Raw genomic sequence first — 15,365 nt, 5'->3', positions numbered from 1 at the left:
AAAATATTATTTGTCACTAGTTGCTTAATAAAACTGTAGTGAAACAGTTCTATGGGCAAGTTCTTCCCCTGAAAGGAAAGGCTAAAGGTGTTAGGTGTTTGATGTGCCAGAAAATTTCAAAGACTCCCACGTATACTGCCAGCCCTTTGGGGGAAAATGGTTCTAAACTGATATCCAGTTACTGTTTAATAAGTAAGGTTTTCTAATTAAATTTTGGAATTTGAAAATAAAATTCTTCTGAGTCTAAACTTTGTGTCATGTTTTTTAAAAAGCAAGAAAAATGAGGAATTACAGAGAAAAGAACTGAAAAATTGTCCAAATTGATTTCAAGAAATTTAACATTTCTGTCTTTACTGAATTTTTATCTTCAAGAATTTGCCAAAAAAGAACATACCAAGTTTATTAGTGGTGCCATAGAAGGAGGACAATGTATTAATCATGAAATAAATAAAATAATGTCAGTTTTCTACTTTGAACAAACGACTTGCTATTTTAGTGGCAAAAATAAGTGCGCGAATACACAAATAAATCTAATGTAAACAATAAGAAGCCTTTGACTGCTTTTGGAGTGATTAGTTTTGGAGCGATTATTGATCCAAATGCTATCTGCTGACTGAGGCTATCCTAGCTAATGTCTCCAAATACTCAACTCTTCTGCAGTAGTTTTGTAGCTGAGGCTTTCTGAGTGCCTGTGGGAATAGCTGGGTTGGTGGCATTTCCCAAGACATTTTTTTAGTTTACACATTTGTTTTGACTCGAAAAAGTTATAGCTTGGGATTTAGCCCTGAGCTCATGGGCTAACCACATTGGTTTACTTCTGTCTCATTCCTAGCATTTGCACCTAACTTCTGCTTTAAGAACAAAGAAACAACTTTCACAGAGAATCACAGATTCAAAGAGCATGAAGATACATAATAAATTTCAATGGATCAAAAATCAGGAGATCAAGAAGATTGTTCTCCACGTTCTCCTAATTTCCTCATGGGCTGCCCTCACACTGTGTTTCCTTAGCTTTGTTTGTTGAAATCGCCATGGCATCTATCATTTTTATTCAACGAAGTGAAATGAACACATCATTGTGATTTCCGAGACCTCTTGTTCCTTCACTTAAGATGAGTTAGCTGACAAATCCACTCTGTACTTTTCTTAATATTTATATTACATGGATCCTTTGAGAAAAGCAAACTTTTATTTAGACCTACTTAATTAGATAACCTAGAAGATGATCAATCATTGGGTTTTCCTTAGAGAGTCAAACTGTGAGTGAATTTTATTAATTAAAAAATTGTCGGGCTTCCCTGGTGGCGCAGTGGTTGAGAATCTGCCTGCCAATGCAGGAGACACGGGTTCGAGCCCTGGTCTGGGAAGATCCCACATGCCGCGGAGCAACTGGGCCCGTGAGCCACAATTACTGAGCCTGCGCGTCTGGAGCCTGTGCTCCGCAACAAGAGAGGCCGCGACAGTGAGAGGCCCGCGCTCCGCGATGAAGAGTGGCCCCCGCTCGCCGCAACTAGAGAAAGCCCTCGCACAGAAGTGAAGACCCAACACAGCCAAAAATAAATAAATAAAAATAAATAAACTATTTTAAAAAAAAATTGTCGAATGAAAACAACCTAATATACCATATGTACACATTTATGGGCATATAGGCAGATATGTTTAAGCAGATGCATTTGATTTTAGTAGTGCCCATGTCATTGTTTATCTTTGCAGGAAATTCACCTGGAGCAACTGAGTGTCGGCGCGCTGTGCTCCGTTTGTAAGGCAATTATTAATCTGCGTGAGAATGTAGCAGGATCTCACCCATCCCAAGGTTTGCCTTTATTTCTTAACGAAGAGGTCTGTTTAAACAGTAATTTTAACTTTCTGGTAAACAGTTCTTCACACCTATGCCCCTTCTTTAAAATTTCACCCATTAACTTCAAAATGGAAAATTTCCTTCCAGACTAAGGTGCGGGACATATCTGGGTATAAGTGGCTGTGCTTTATGGCACATTTCACATGATTCTGTAAAGGACTAGTCCAAAGATACTCTGAAAGAATGATTAAAGATCACATCAGTGATTTTGTCAGAAGGACAAGCACAGGTACCTGCTGGTCGATACCTGTCTTCTGTAAGGTGCAGAGGGGAAGGAAAAAGGGATTGACATCAAAAAGACCAGCGTTGGGACCTGGCTTTACCACCATGGGCATGTTACTCTGCCCTGACATCTCCTTTTCCTTAAAGAATTGCTTCGAAGATTAAAGGTAATATACATAAAGTGTCTAGCAAAAGGTGCCTGGCATATAGTATATATGATTGTTTTATAGGTTCAAAGATCGCATATTTCAAGCCACTCAGGAGCCGATGATTAATACAGTGTTAGAGGAAAAAGACTGGAAGAACTCACTGCACAGAGCTGGGCTATAGTTCTCAACCTGCATTTATTTATGGTTATTTTGTAGCTAGTGATCCTGTGGATATTGGAATTCCTTTCTTAATAGGGTCCTTATCAGGGAAAACAAATAGAACAGTCTTTACAACTAGTGCCCCTTTCCCCCTAGGGTACTAGAAAAGTTACAGTTCTCAACATTTTGAAAAGAACGAAAGATGCTAAACATTAATTATGCATAGTTACAAAATAGACTTCTCCTTGATGGAAAAGTTTTAAAAAATGAATTATAAGCGGGGGAGGAAATGAACAGCAGAAAGGAAACTATATTTTGGCAAGCTCTGAAACATGGAAACATTATTCTTTCCTGGTTTTCCATGAATTTGAATCTCTTGACAGTTTCTCAATTATAGCTTGTAACTGTGGGCTTCAAAGCAATTCTGCAGTTCAGTTCACCTCAGCTGGTCAGTTAATAATGTTTATTGAGTCCCCATGGAGGGAAGAATACTGAGTAAAGGACCCATTTTCCTTTTCCTCAGCATGGATGCCTTGATCCAGAGGGTCTGTCATTTCAGCCAGTCAGACCTGCTAATGTTCTCTTACTTTGAATCCTCCCCGACCGTGTTTTCCCAGAGACCCTCGGAGGCTGGAGCTGACCTCCTCCCATCTGCCATCCTACATCGTGTCTCTTCCTGCCTGTACCAGATGAAAACCCTTTAGGCCGGAAGCTTTCCCAGATTAATACCAGACCCTTAATCTCATACCACACCTCCCCACTGCCGCCCAAATTTATTTTATAAATATGTGTATTGTTTGGGTTGAACTGAACCAAACTATAATCTCTACACGTTTAAAGCTTAGGCTCAATTATAGGATCATATGGTATCCATCTTCAAAGGGGTTTTTAAGTTTCAGCCCAATCATCTTATTTTTTCAGATTAAAATAAATCAAAACTAAAACCCAGCAAAGGAAAATTACTTGTCATAGTATAGTGAAGCGGCAGTAGGCTTTGGCGTCTGAAAAATCAAACCCAGGGCTAGCTCCTGGCTCTGCAAATTACTAGCTAGCTATTAGTGCTTGAGCAGGTCACTGAAACTCTCTGTACCTTATTTCATTTTAGTCTATAAAATGGGGGTTTAATCGTTATTGTAGCATTATTGACATTTTTAAAATGGATGGAAAATACCTGGCAAATGTGAGCTGTTCAGTAACTGATGACTGTTCTTCTCCAAGATCAGAACGGATATAAATGGCAGACCAGAACTGGAACCCAGAGCCTCCAAGTGCAGTGCTTACTCTTTCCTGACCTGCTGCTTATTTCCAGAGGAGTACCACCCCCTGAGGGCATTCAATAAACATCTCTTGGGGATGGCTGTTTCCCAGATAGATTATAATTCTTTTGAGACAGGAAGGTAGGAGGGATTTTGTTATTGTTTCTTGCCTTGGGGGAGAGATTCCATCAGTAAAGTAGCAATAAAAAAGGTTCCCTCTATTAGTGGAAATGATTAACACTCCTTTAATTAGGCAATATGTTCCCACCCATTTCTGAATTTGGCCTCACATGAACCAAGCCACACAGATGGGGGAATCAGAAACCTAAGAAAACAGCAACAAATTGGTTTGATGAGTGGATGTGGTTGAAATCTTTCATCTGGTTTGTCTCAATTGGTTGTGGAAGTTATATGGGTTTTGAATAAAGTCAAAAATCCAAGCAAAATGTTATGAATATTAAGCCACAGGTATCAAAGCTTGGAGAATCTGATGAAAAATGAACCAATGTAAACTAAAACATAAGGATATTACACACCTCCTTTCCTGACAGTTAATTTCTGGCAGGAAGAGACTCAACTTGCTGTAGGAGAGGAATATGCAGCCTTTCTAATTAATTATCACCTCAGTGTTTATTTTTCAATGAATCAGTGTGCTGGAATGATTAAAGTATATGTGGCTCAGAAACTCAGGCGGGAAGGAATGAGCCAGGACTAAAAGCCAATGCTAAATGTGCCCACATTGGCTGTCCCAGTGGAATCCAGCCTTGCCATGAACAAAAGGGTTTTCTGAGGCATAAGTACTTACACAGCCAGCCAATTTGGCCCTCCACATATTTGTGATGCTTGCTTGAAAATGGTGCTTCCAGATGGAAATCTGGGGAAGGGTGAGTAAACCAGTACAGAGGTGATATATATTGTCTACTTCCTTTGTAGAGAGTTCATGGTGCCTTATTTTAGCTTGTTTGAGAAGTAAGACATTGACCGTCAGAACAAATATCTGAGATACAGCCTATGACTTATTTTGCCTCAGTCAGACCAGTGGGTGAAACTGCTAGTGGGTGAGATTGTGCAGAACGAAGAAGCAGCTATTCTAAGTTCCAGAAGAAACGAAAACTTTGTTTTCTTGCCTTGTAGCTGTTCTTCATCCATCTTCAAAGGGTCTACACTTATGGAATATTTTAGACTGAGGTTTTTTTTTTTGTGTGTGTGTGATTTGACAAAGAAATGATGGTCCTCTTAAAACTCTAGCGAAACTGTGTTTGGAATCTGCTTTGTCAGAGGCCTATTTTTCAAAAGCTGCTATGTGGTTATCAAACTGCAGTTTCTCAGGGCCTATAAAAAAATCTGAGTTGCTTTAGAAATTTAGAGAAGGAAGATCCAAACTGAAAATTTTAGCTGTCCTATTTAATTATAATGAATGTTTATAATTCAGGTACAAGATGTGTCCACATATGGAAGGTCACTTTAAAATAGATTTGCTTTAATTACAACTACCTGTGAACAAACCATCACCTGGATGACTTAAAGCTCTTGTGTTTAGTTCAGAGGTATAAATATTCATGAGAAAAAAAGAAGTTAAGCCTTGTAAAAATCTCTTGTTAAAAAACATCATGTTGAACTTGTTAATGGGTAATCTTAAATCATTCTATATAAAATAATATGTAATTACTGATCTAAACCTAAAATTTTAATTGAAAGCAAGGAGTAAATTGGGAGAAGAGCTACTGATGGTTCTTGAGAAGAAAGGGGCCTGGAGAAATATGAGTTGCATACAGTGGCTCCTTGGTAACTGTCTCTTCCTCACTTGCCATGAGACAAGGACCATGCAGGGAGGAAATTCTCGTTGGACAAAGAAAATACAAGAATTTTGATTTCTTGGGTTAAATGGGCAAAGTGCTTGCCAAAGAAATTAAAATATGTAGATAATTAAAGGCTTTTGGTGGCTGAAGTAATGTCTTTCATGGCAAGCATGGCAACACCAAACTGCCATGAGTTGACATCCAATGGCTGGAGTTGACATCAAAATTCTTTTGAACATAAAAACAGGTGCAGTGCAGGTTGAAAACAGTTTTTCTGGTTGCAAATATAAAGATGGAAATAAACAGTATTAGATAAATAATAATCATTGTCACTCAAGCACAATTGCAGGTATGCCTGGAAATGGCGGACTATGTAACGACCAGAATGGTCCCAACTGCTCTGTCAAATTACTCAGCTAGGGAGTTGTGGACCTGGTACAGAAAATAGATCTGTGGTTTCCTAGATGATTTTAAATAGCATTTCAACTGTGCTCTTAAAATATTATTAACATTTCTAAATGTTTATTTTAAGATGGTGGATTGAGAACGTGCTTTGGTCTTCCACTCTATCATTTAGGGACTAGCAAGAAAACAAACCATTCTAGGCATTTTATTGTTTTTAAATAAATTTATTTATTTATTTTTTGATTTTTGGCTGCGTCGGGTCTTCGTTACTGCTTGCAGGCTTCCTCTAATTGCGGCGAGCGGGGGCTACTCTTGGTTGCTGTGAGCAGGCTTCTCAATGCAGTGGCTTCTCTTGTTGCAGAGCACGGCCTCTCGGTGCATGGGCTTCAGTAGTTGTGGCACGTGGGCTCAGTAGTTGTGGCTCGTGGGCTCTAGAGCACAGGCTCAGTAGTTGTGGTTCACGGGCTTAGTTGCTCCGTGGCATGTGGGATCTTCCCAGACCAGGGTTTGAACCCGTGTCCCCTGCATTGGCAGGCAGATTCTTAACCACTGCACCACCAGGAAAGTCCCAGGCATTTTAAATGAAAGGAATTTAGTACAGGTGATTGGTTACCACACAATCAAAATGTAGACAAGGAAAAGAGGAGATGGCAAGAGAAATAAAAGGCATACGATAGCAGGAAACCACTATTTACAAGCTCTGGGAACAGAGCTTAGAGGGTAGAACCATACAGCTATTGGCCTAGCCTTGGTCTGGGATCCTTAAACGTGGGGTAAATGGGTATTGAAGCCACAGAGAAAACAGAACTATTGCTAGAGATGCCAAAAAAAAAAAACCACCCATGTATATGTATAACTGATTCACTTTGTTATAAAGCAGAAACACACCATTGTAAAGCAATTATACTCCAATAAAGATGTTAAAAAATAAATAAATAAAATAAAATACTTCAGGGAAAAAAAAAAAAAAAACCCAGAGGAAACGGAGGGGAAATACCCTGACTTTTCCCCTCCTCCAATCTTCCAATCTGGCAAACTGACATTCAACCCTCCTTCACCAAACCTCTAAAATTACACATACAACATGCATAAATATATAACTGCTCATGAAAATAAGACATAAAACTCAGATGACTGGAACCTGTGATGAACCCATGAATGTTAGAAAGCAGATGACATCAAGTTGAATAGAGAAATTGTGGGCCAGGATGCATGCAGGGGAGCACTAGTGGTGGGTCACAGACAGAGTGAGAGGAAGCCAAGCATAGTTGGGACATTGGATAGGATCATTATTTGGAGTCAGTCGTAAGGAGTAGAAATGAATGTTGAGCTCTATTCATGTTCCTACCTTGGACCACAAAATCTAAACATAAAGTCTACCTCCAGTTAGGGACAACGAAAACGGGCACTCTGATTAAAGGAGGAATCACCCCAGATCACGAAAACAGCTACTGCCTAGTGGCATACCTTGCCCTACCCCCTTTCTCCCTAAAAGCAGTGTGGCATGCAAGCGGCAACAGCAGTGCCCACATTCTCCCAAAGAAACTACATGAATAGATGTGTCAAGACAATCTAATAAGGACTCCCAATGGTAAACATAAAGGCACAATCCAAAAAAATCCTTTTCTTAAGGCACACTTAAGAAAAGCCAACAGCATAAATGGAGGCGGTATCCTCAGGACCAAAGGAAACCGAGTTAACAGGGCAGCCAGAGGGAATGCTAAAATATACGACATTAATATTATAAACAAGAAAGGATATTATGTCCATGAAATTAGTATAGGTAGTTCTGAAACAAAGAAGACAGATAAATCCAAATGCATCATTATTTACAATGAATATCAAGGAGGGAGAAGGATAAGAGGTTTACTTTGGTTAGAATATAAGTTCAGTCCATATTTTTCAGTAACTATTCACCTATTAACACCAAAAACTTTCAATAAGTCTTGGCTTTTCTTTTGTGAGACAAACTAAAAGCATTTCTAGAGTTGGCTATAGGAACCAAGTTGAGCAGCCTAACAGAAAATACAACTACAATTTTGGTCCAAGCAACAATAATATGAAACCCTTTAAAATTAGATTCTCTCACCTCAATGCACAATAAAAATTGAGTGCCACCCTTATGAACAGTCACTTTCTTTTTCTTTTGCATGTTCTGCTTTCAGTGTTTTGCTTCTCTGTGACCCCTCTGAGAAGAATGTGGGGGGCAGGGTGTGGGTGGAGGTGGTGTACATCAAGTCAGATCTGTAGATGAAGGGCCTTGTCCCGCCACCAATTTTAACCAAAGCTCCCTAAGACGTCATGGGAGCTCCTATCTCAGCAGGATGGATTTCTGGTTATCAGAAAAGCCTTGGAAGTTGATGTATATAAGATCCACAGAGATTTCTTAGTAGCATTGCTAGGATCATTAATATGGTTTCCCCTTATCCTAATATTCTAGAAGTTAATCTCCCTCTTTTATTCACTTTCAACCTGGCAGGCACCATTATAACTCCAATTACAAGAGTAGAACTTACTGTACTTCATCCATTTTAAGATGCATGTTTTTTATCATCTCTGAAATCACAAGGCATGTTACAACTGATGGCATGTCAGCTTAGTAACTTTCCTTTCCCCCAAGTGGTATGTAAATAATGGTGCATCTTACCCACAATGGTATCTCGGAGTCAATGAAATTTGGCTTTTTTTTTCATGCTTATTTTCACCAACACAGAAGATGTGACTATTTACCTTGTTAAGTATTGTAGTCATCATCCACCGTTCACAGAATGAGTGTGTATGTTTGTGCACTGGAGTTTTTGTTTTGTTTTGTTTTTACAGTAAAACATTTCTAGACACATATTTTATAGACTGCTATAGAGCTGTGCTTCCTAAACATGACCAACTAGCAGAATCACCAGAGGAACTTTTAAAACAATACAGATATCTGAGCTCTCCTTCTGAGTTTCTGGTTCTAGATGCATCTGAGAATCTGTAATTTTAGGACTCTCCCAGGCTGATTCTGATGAGAGCCATGCTACAGATGAGGAGAACAACAGAGGAATGTATCTGCTCTATAGGAAATATGTGAAAAATAATTTTAATATATAAATATCGCTGTCTTCAAGTAGGGAAAGAAGAGTCCACCCAAGATCATGTTCTTTCATACTTAAAATTTCTGTTGTTTTATGAAAACAATCTATATTGTATCTTCAGTGAAATTTTTTAGCACTAAGAAGTCAAATTCATGATCCAAAATGTATTAAAAATCAATCTTCAGTGATTGTCAAATTTCAAATAGAGTTTTAACCACAGAAAATTATATTAATTTCCACTGAGACTTGAAAATCAATTCAATTCAATTCAACGCCCTTTTTATGTTGCTTCCAAGGTTTATGGCACACTGGTTACACGAGACATTATGGAATTATACTAGTCTCCTGAAATACTGGGTTATATTTATTTAATTTTGGTAGGCTTCATTGCACATGGGGAGGCATGATTTAATGGAAAGAACCAGGAATCACAGGAGACCTACCATTAGCTGTGTGATCTTAGGCAGGTCATTTAATTTCTTTTGGCTCTAATTTTCCAATCTGTAAAATAATTAAGCAGGATTAGATGACCTCTAAGGTTCCTTCCACCACTAAGATTATATGGTTTTTGTGGTCTGAATGGATGCAAAGCCATATTGTATCCACAGCTTATTGACAGGAATATTTATATTATATTTACAGCTTACTGCCAGGAACTAATTGATTGGCAATGTGAAGTTAAGAGGCAACTTTGCTACGGTGACCTTGAACTGTGATAATTCAGTACACTAATAAATGGGCTTCAGGGAAAGAATTTCAAGTGAATAAAGCACCAAAAAAGGAAACGACTAGGAAATTAGAGAAATCTAGAAACTAATTTAAATGAGTTTTTAAAATTTATGTTATTCCAAGGACAAAGTTCAACACAGAATATATCCTTCAAAAGTAGAAATTTGAGAGAAACTTCTTGGTCAAGTAAAAGAAAAGGAAAATTAAGAAGAAATAAAAATGAGAGTAGTTCTATCAGTTTGGATGATGTCAGTTCCAAGCAACAAAAGACAGAAGAAATTTATTGGCATATATAACTATTAGTTCATCTGTACAGAGTGGGCTTCAGTCATGGTTTAACCAGGAAGTTGGCTGAAATTCCCATCAGTTCACCTGGCTCAGTCTCACTCTATGCATTGGCTTGTCTAGACTGGCCTCCATCATGATAACCAAACAGTTGCAGCAATTCCAGGTCTCATTGGCATACATGACACTATCCTAAGCAAGAGAGAGGGCTTTTCTTCCCTCCACCATATCATAAACACCTGAATTTCACCCTGGACCAAGCTAAACCCGTCTCTGAAGTCAAATGAATGTCATGTTCTGATTGACTTTAATCTAAAGGACTGTTCCTTCCTCAACCATCAGGGATTGGATGAACAGGTGGACTGATATCACAGTCCACACCTGGAACAGGAAGTGGGGTCAATTCCATTCAAACCATATGCTTGCTGCACAATGGGGGAAGATTGATCCCCCAGAAGAAAATCTGGTTGCTCTTAGGAAGGGGAAAGATGGGAATGGATACCTGATAGGCTACCAACAAACATCTACTTCCAAATTGAACGTGTATTATTGTACCGAGTGTGGAGAAAAATAAGAACCTTTCCATCCCAAGATTTTGTCCTGAGATATAGACCAACAATAAGCACAGAAGTTTGAATATTAAACCAAAAGTAGTTAAGGAAAGTTTAAATATTAAACCAAAAGTAGTTAAGTGTAAATAAACTCGATCTAACATGTGACAACAATAGCAGAGTGGTTAAGAGTTTGAGTCACAACAGACAGATTCAAATCTCAGTTCAATATAGCTATGTGACCCCATCCTCCACCTATATCGTGGCAATAATAATAATATTTATGTCACTGAGATTTTATTGTGAGAATTACATGAGAAAATGTAGGTAAAATGACTCTCAAAGTTAGCTGTAGAAATTTTTTAGATATTAGTTTTAGTAATATACTGATGAAAACACAAAAGACAGTCATCCTGAAAAAGTTGCAAATGAAGGGAAAAAAGGAAAGGTAATTCTCAGTAGCAATTATGTCAATAAAAATATAAAAATTGAATGCCACAACAAACTACACTTAATTATTGTGCTTAACAGAGAACTGATAGCTCCTTGCAAAATGACTCAAGAGTTCACATCTGGAACATGATGCTTTGTTTAGCACAAGTCATACAGTGCAGAAAAGATGCTGCACATAGGTCAGTAAAGATCACCTGAGAAGGAAATTGAAGGATTGAGCTGTGTGAAAGAATAAAAAGAAAAATAAAATATTTAATTGTCAGGGAAAGCTTCCTAACTATAAGAGCTGTTAATCTCTCTAAGAAAGTGATGGAAGTTTCAATATTTGGGGACCTTAAAAATAAAATTGGATAAATTGAAAGTCTAATTCACCTAGAAGCAGCCATGCATAAAATAGGCACATAATAAATGTAAATTGGATAAATGAAGTTCTATAAATTATTACATGTTAATTAATTTTTCCAAAGTGAAGTGAGTTCCTGCCAGATGCTATTCTACGAGCTTGGGATACTTTAGTGAACAAAAGTTCCTGCCTTCCTGGAGTTTATATCTATTATTAACTTTCTAAGTAAATAATTTTGTAATCTCAGAGTTATCGTCTCTTGGAAACACAGATAATTTGAAGGAATCTTAATCTCCTATAGGCCAGAAAATCACGTTCTTTGTCTTAGTTGCAATCCCCAGAGTTTAATGAAATAAACACAAATTATACAAAATATCAGCATTGAAAATAGAGATAAAAGTAAGTCTGCAATTATAAACACTTAGATAGTCGTAATAATTTAGAGTTTTAAACATATTAATATTTCGCTTTAAAATTCTTGCAGATTCATTACACTCTTGGTGTTCATTATTGGTACAGTGTGATGTAATGTTATTTCATTTGTGGTAGATTAGGTAATAGCATTTCTGCTCAAGCTCTCACTCCTGGGAATTCCCTGGTGGTCCAGTGGTTAGGACTCCACGCTTCCACTGCAGGGGGCATGGGTTCAATCCCGCATGCCACGCGGTGTGGCCAAAAAAAAAAAGGTCTCGCTCCTGCACTATAACGTTTATGAAGAATGGGCACAATTTCTGCCTCCTGAATGGGAGTATATAATGGAGCCTAACTGAATGCCATGGGCTTAAAAATATTATTGGTCTAACATTTGCAACAGAATTCCTCAATAAGAAAACTACATTTGCTTGGAAAATATATCTTGATAATTGTACTTGAAAGTAAAAATTCATTCCAAGGGATATGAGTAAGGATTGCTTATTACTCTAGAGAGGTTGGAGCAAAGGAAGGAGAGAATGAATAGGGTAGGTCTAGCAAAATGGCAGAGTGGAATGTGACCTCTTCCCATGACCTTGTGAAACTTTAGGAAAGTTTTAGAATGCACGAAATTGTTAGCTCAAATTGATCTTTTGTGGACATCAGCTAAGAAACTGAATTTTGGATCTAGGTCAGCAGAGGCTGAAATAAGGCATCCTATACAGTTTCAGGGAAAATATTAGAATTCAAATTGTTACAAATTGGTAGAAAGTATGGGGAGGGCTCTGGACCCTTCTGGGTCATGAAAATTAGGAGTTTATGTCAAGTATTCCTAAATCTTGTGATGAGAGCATATAGGTGAGAGCAGGGAGACTTCTTGATTGGTAGATGGCTGCAGGTGGAGGTAGGAAGGCATCCAGCTGACAACTGGGTTACAATAAATACAAACAAAATTTGTAATATTCCTCTTTTCCACTGCTTGGCAAATCTGTCCTTCAATAATTCAACTAATTGTACCTTTCGGTCTTTTGGCTAAGCATCTTGCACTGATGTTTGAAACATGGTGATGGATATACTCTGACTTTTTCATGCTTTCTTTGGGATTAATAATAGTAACTGACATTAATGAGCAGTCACTACATGTCAAGTATTAACACTTAATGAGGAGTAGCTTTTTTAATCCTTATATCAACCAGTGAGGTAGGTACTGCTTTTTTCATCATTTTACAGATGAGGAGCTGAGACTTATAAAGGTTAATTAGAACAACCAAACAGAAGATCAATAAGGAAATAGAGGACTTAAACAATAGGAAAGACCAATTAGACCAAACAGACATATACAGAACACTCCATCCAACAACAGGATACACATTCTTCTTCAGTGCACATGGAACATCCCCCAGGATAGACCACATGTTAGGCCACAAAACAAATATTAACAAACTCAAGAAGATTACAATCACACAAAGTATTTTTTTCAATCACAATGGAATGAAACTAGAAAGTAAAATTGTGGTTACCAGGGGCTGGGAGGAGGAAAAGAGGAGTTTTTGTTTAGTGGGTATAGTTTCAGATTTGTAAAATGAAAAAGTTCTGGAGATCTGTTTCACAACAGTGTGTTTATGCATAATACTGCTGAAGTGGATCCGGAATGTACTTTCCAACGCAGAGCTCACAGGCTCCTAGACTGTCATAGTTTTTCAAAGATGGCATGAGTCCATATGCTCTAAGTACTTCCTGTTTCCTGAATAATATGGGTGGTCACATAAATCTTAGTCATCAAATACCAAGCACCCAACATACTAGGCTGACAGGAAATTCTGTCATAATCATCACTGGGTTTCCTTCCCCTTGGTTGTATCAGAGTCCTCAGTCTTTGTGTAGCACCAAAGCCTGAGGAGGCCCCTGCATTTCTCACTGGTCTCCCTGCAAGGCTTACTGCTCTCTGGCTTCCAGGCTGCCTGGATCCCTAAGGGCTCAGGACCTGCCGGAACGTGGTCTTCAAGCAACATCTGCTTTCATCTCTGTAAAAATTCCTGAGACAGGGAGATTTGAATATATTTGCTTTTGTCTGCCCTGTAACTTTTCCTTATTTTGGTAACAGCACCTTGGTTTCCTTTGGGAATACAACTCTTCCCCACTATTAGTTTGTTTGGCTTATATGGGAAGAATTTTTGCTGAGCTGGACACATAACCCAATCCTGACCAATAAGAGTATTTTACCCCTTTAACTATAGTGATTGGTAAGAGATGCACAGAAGACCCAAGCCAGGCCAGTAAGACCCAATCTAGGATAGATGAAACTATGGGGATAGAGGGTTTTTTTCTGGAGCTGCTGAGAGCTGGGGTGGGAGCCCACAAGACAATGGAAACAGTCCAAAGAAAAGCAGAGCAGAGATAGGCAGAGACAGGTAGCAACATTTGAGCTTTGGTTCTAACCATGCTTGGACTTTCTAGGGAAGCCAATCAGTAAGCTTTTGTGGTGATTTCACTTTGCACTGTGACTGAGAGTCCTTACTCATGGTCTTTACTGATACACTGTGCTTCATGATCACAATGCAGGGGAGGGAAAGATCAAAAAGTAAACAAAACAGATGCTAAGACCTCAAAAAATTACCCTTCCACATACATCTTCCCAGTTGAAGGGTGTTTATTCAGACTAAATGGAAATAACGACTTTCAAATTAATGACATTTCCAAAATTTAGATATGTCAATTCAAAACAAGTATACCCCAAATTTTCTGGATGTATTCTTTTGGGTTTTCTTTCTGTTATATAGATTAAGAAAGAAGATGCATAAAAATAAGCATTTTAACCATTGTCGTTTAAATCTTTAAAACATTTGTTACTTGCCAAAATATACAAACAGCAAGACCAATGTGTGGGCATTTCACCTGTTTGAATCATACCACATTTGTCAATATTGCTCATTTGCTCCTACAGCATGATGTCTTCCTTGCATATTATGCATTATAACAAATTGTCCTTCAATTATTATAATGGAGATTTTAAAAAAATTATGGTCATAGAGAAAAATTGGAAATTTCCATTTTTGATGCTTTCTTTGTTTAGACTCCCAGATAAATGACTTATATATTCGAATGTGTGTGGATGCTGATGGAATTTTTTAAAATAAAACATTTACTTCTAAGACATAATGAATTTATAATAGCTCTCTGACATTATATATTTCCCTAATCAGCAACTATTACAGAGAGTTTTGTCTTTTTTTTTTTTTTTTTAGTTTTGGTAGAATGAGTTCTTAACCTTGAGGAGTTGGAAACCACTGATGGAAGGGATTTGGTGCCCTGCACAGTAAACCAGAAAGACTCTTATTGCCCTCAGGGCTCACCCAACACCAAATCTTTAGCAGGGTTCAAAGTTATGTCTTTGGAGATGCAAGTTGTTTCTTGTAAATTAAAGCCTTTTGCTGAAGAATTTTCCTTCTTATAATCAATTTTATATACTCCAAACCCTCAAAAGAGAAAACATTTCAGGTTCCTATCAGAGAAAATCAACTAACTTCTGCTGAATCCATTCAGCATTTCATATGATAGCATGAAAGTTAACACATCTGTTAGCCTAAAGAAATGAAATTAAAAAACCAAAAACCCAAAATAAATCTAACCATCACCTTCTAAGGAGAATACCTCTGATTCAGAATTAGGTA

Source organism: Eubalaena glacialis, chromosome 4 (assembly GCF_028564815.1).
Source record: "Eubalaena glacialis isolate mEubGla1 chromosome 4, mEubGla1.1.hap2.+ XY, whole genome shotgun sequence".
Taxonomy (NCBI): Eukaryota; Metazoa; Chordata; class Mammalia; order Artiodactyla; family Balaenidae; genus Eubalaena; species Eubalaena glacialis.
Note: the sequence above shows the minus strand (reverse complement) of the source record.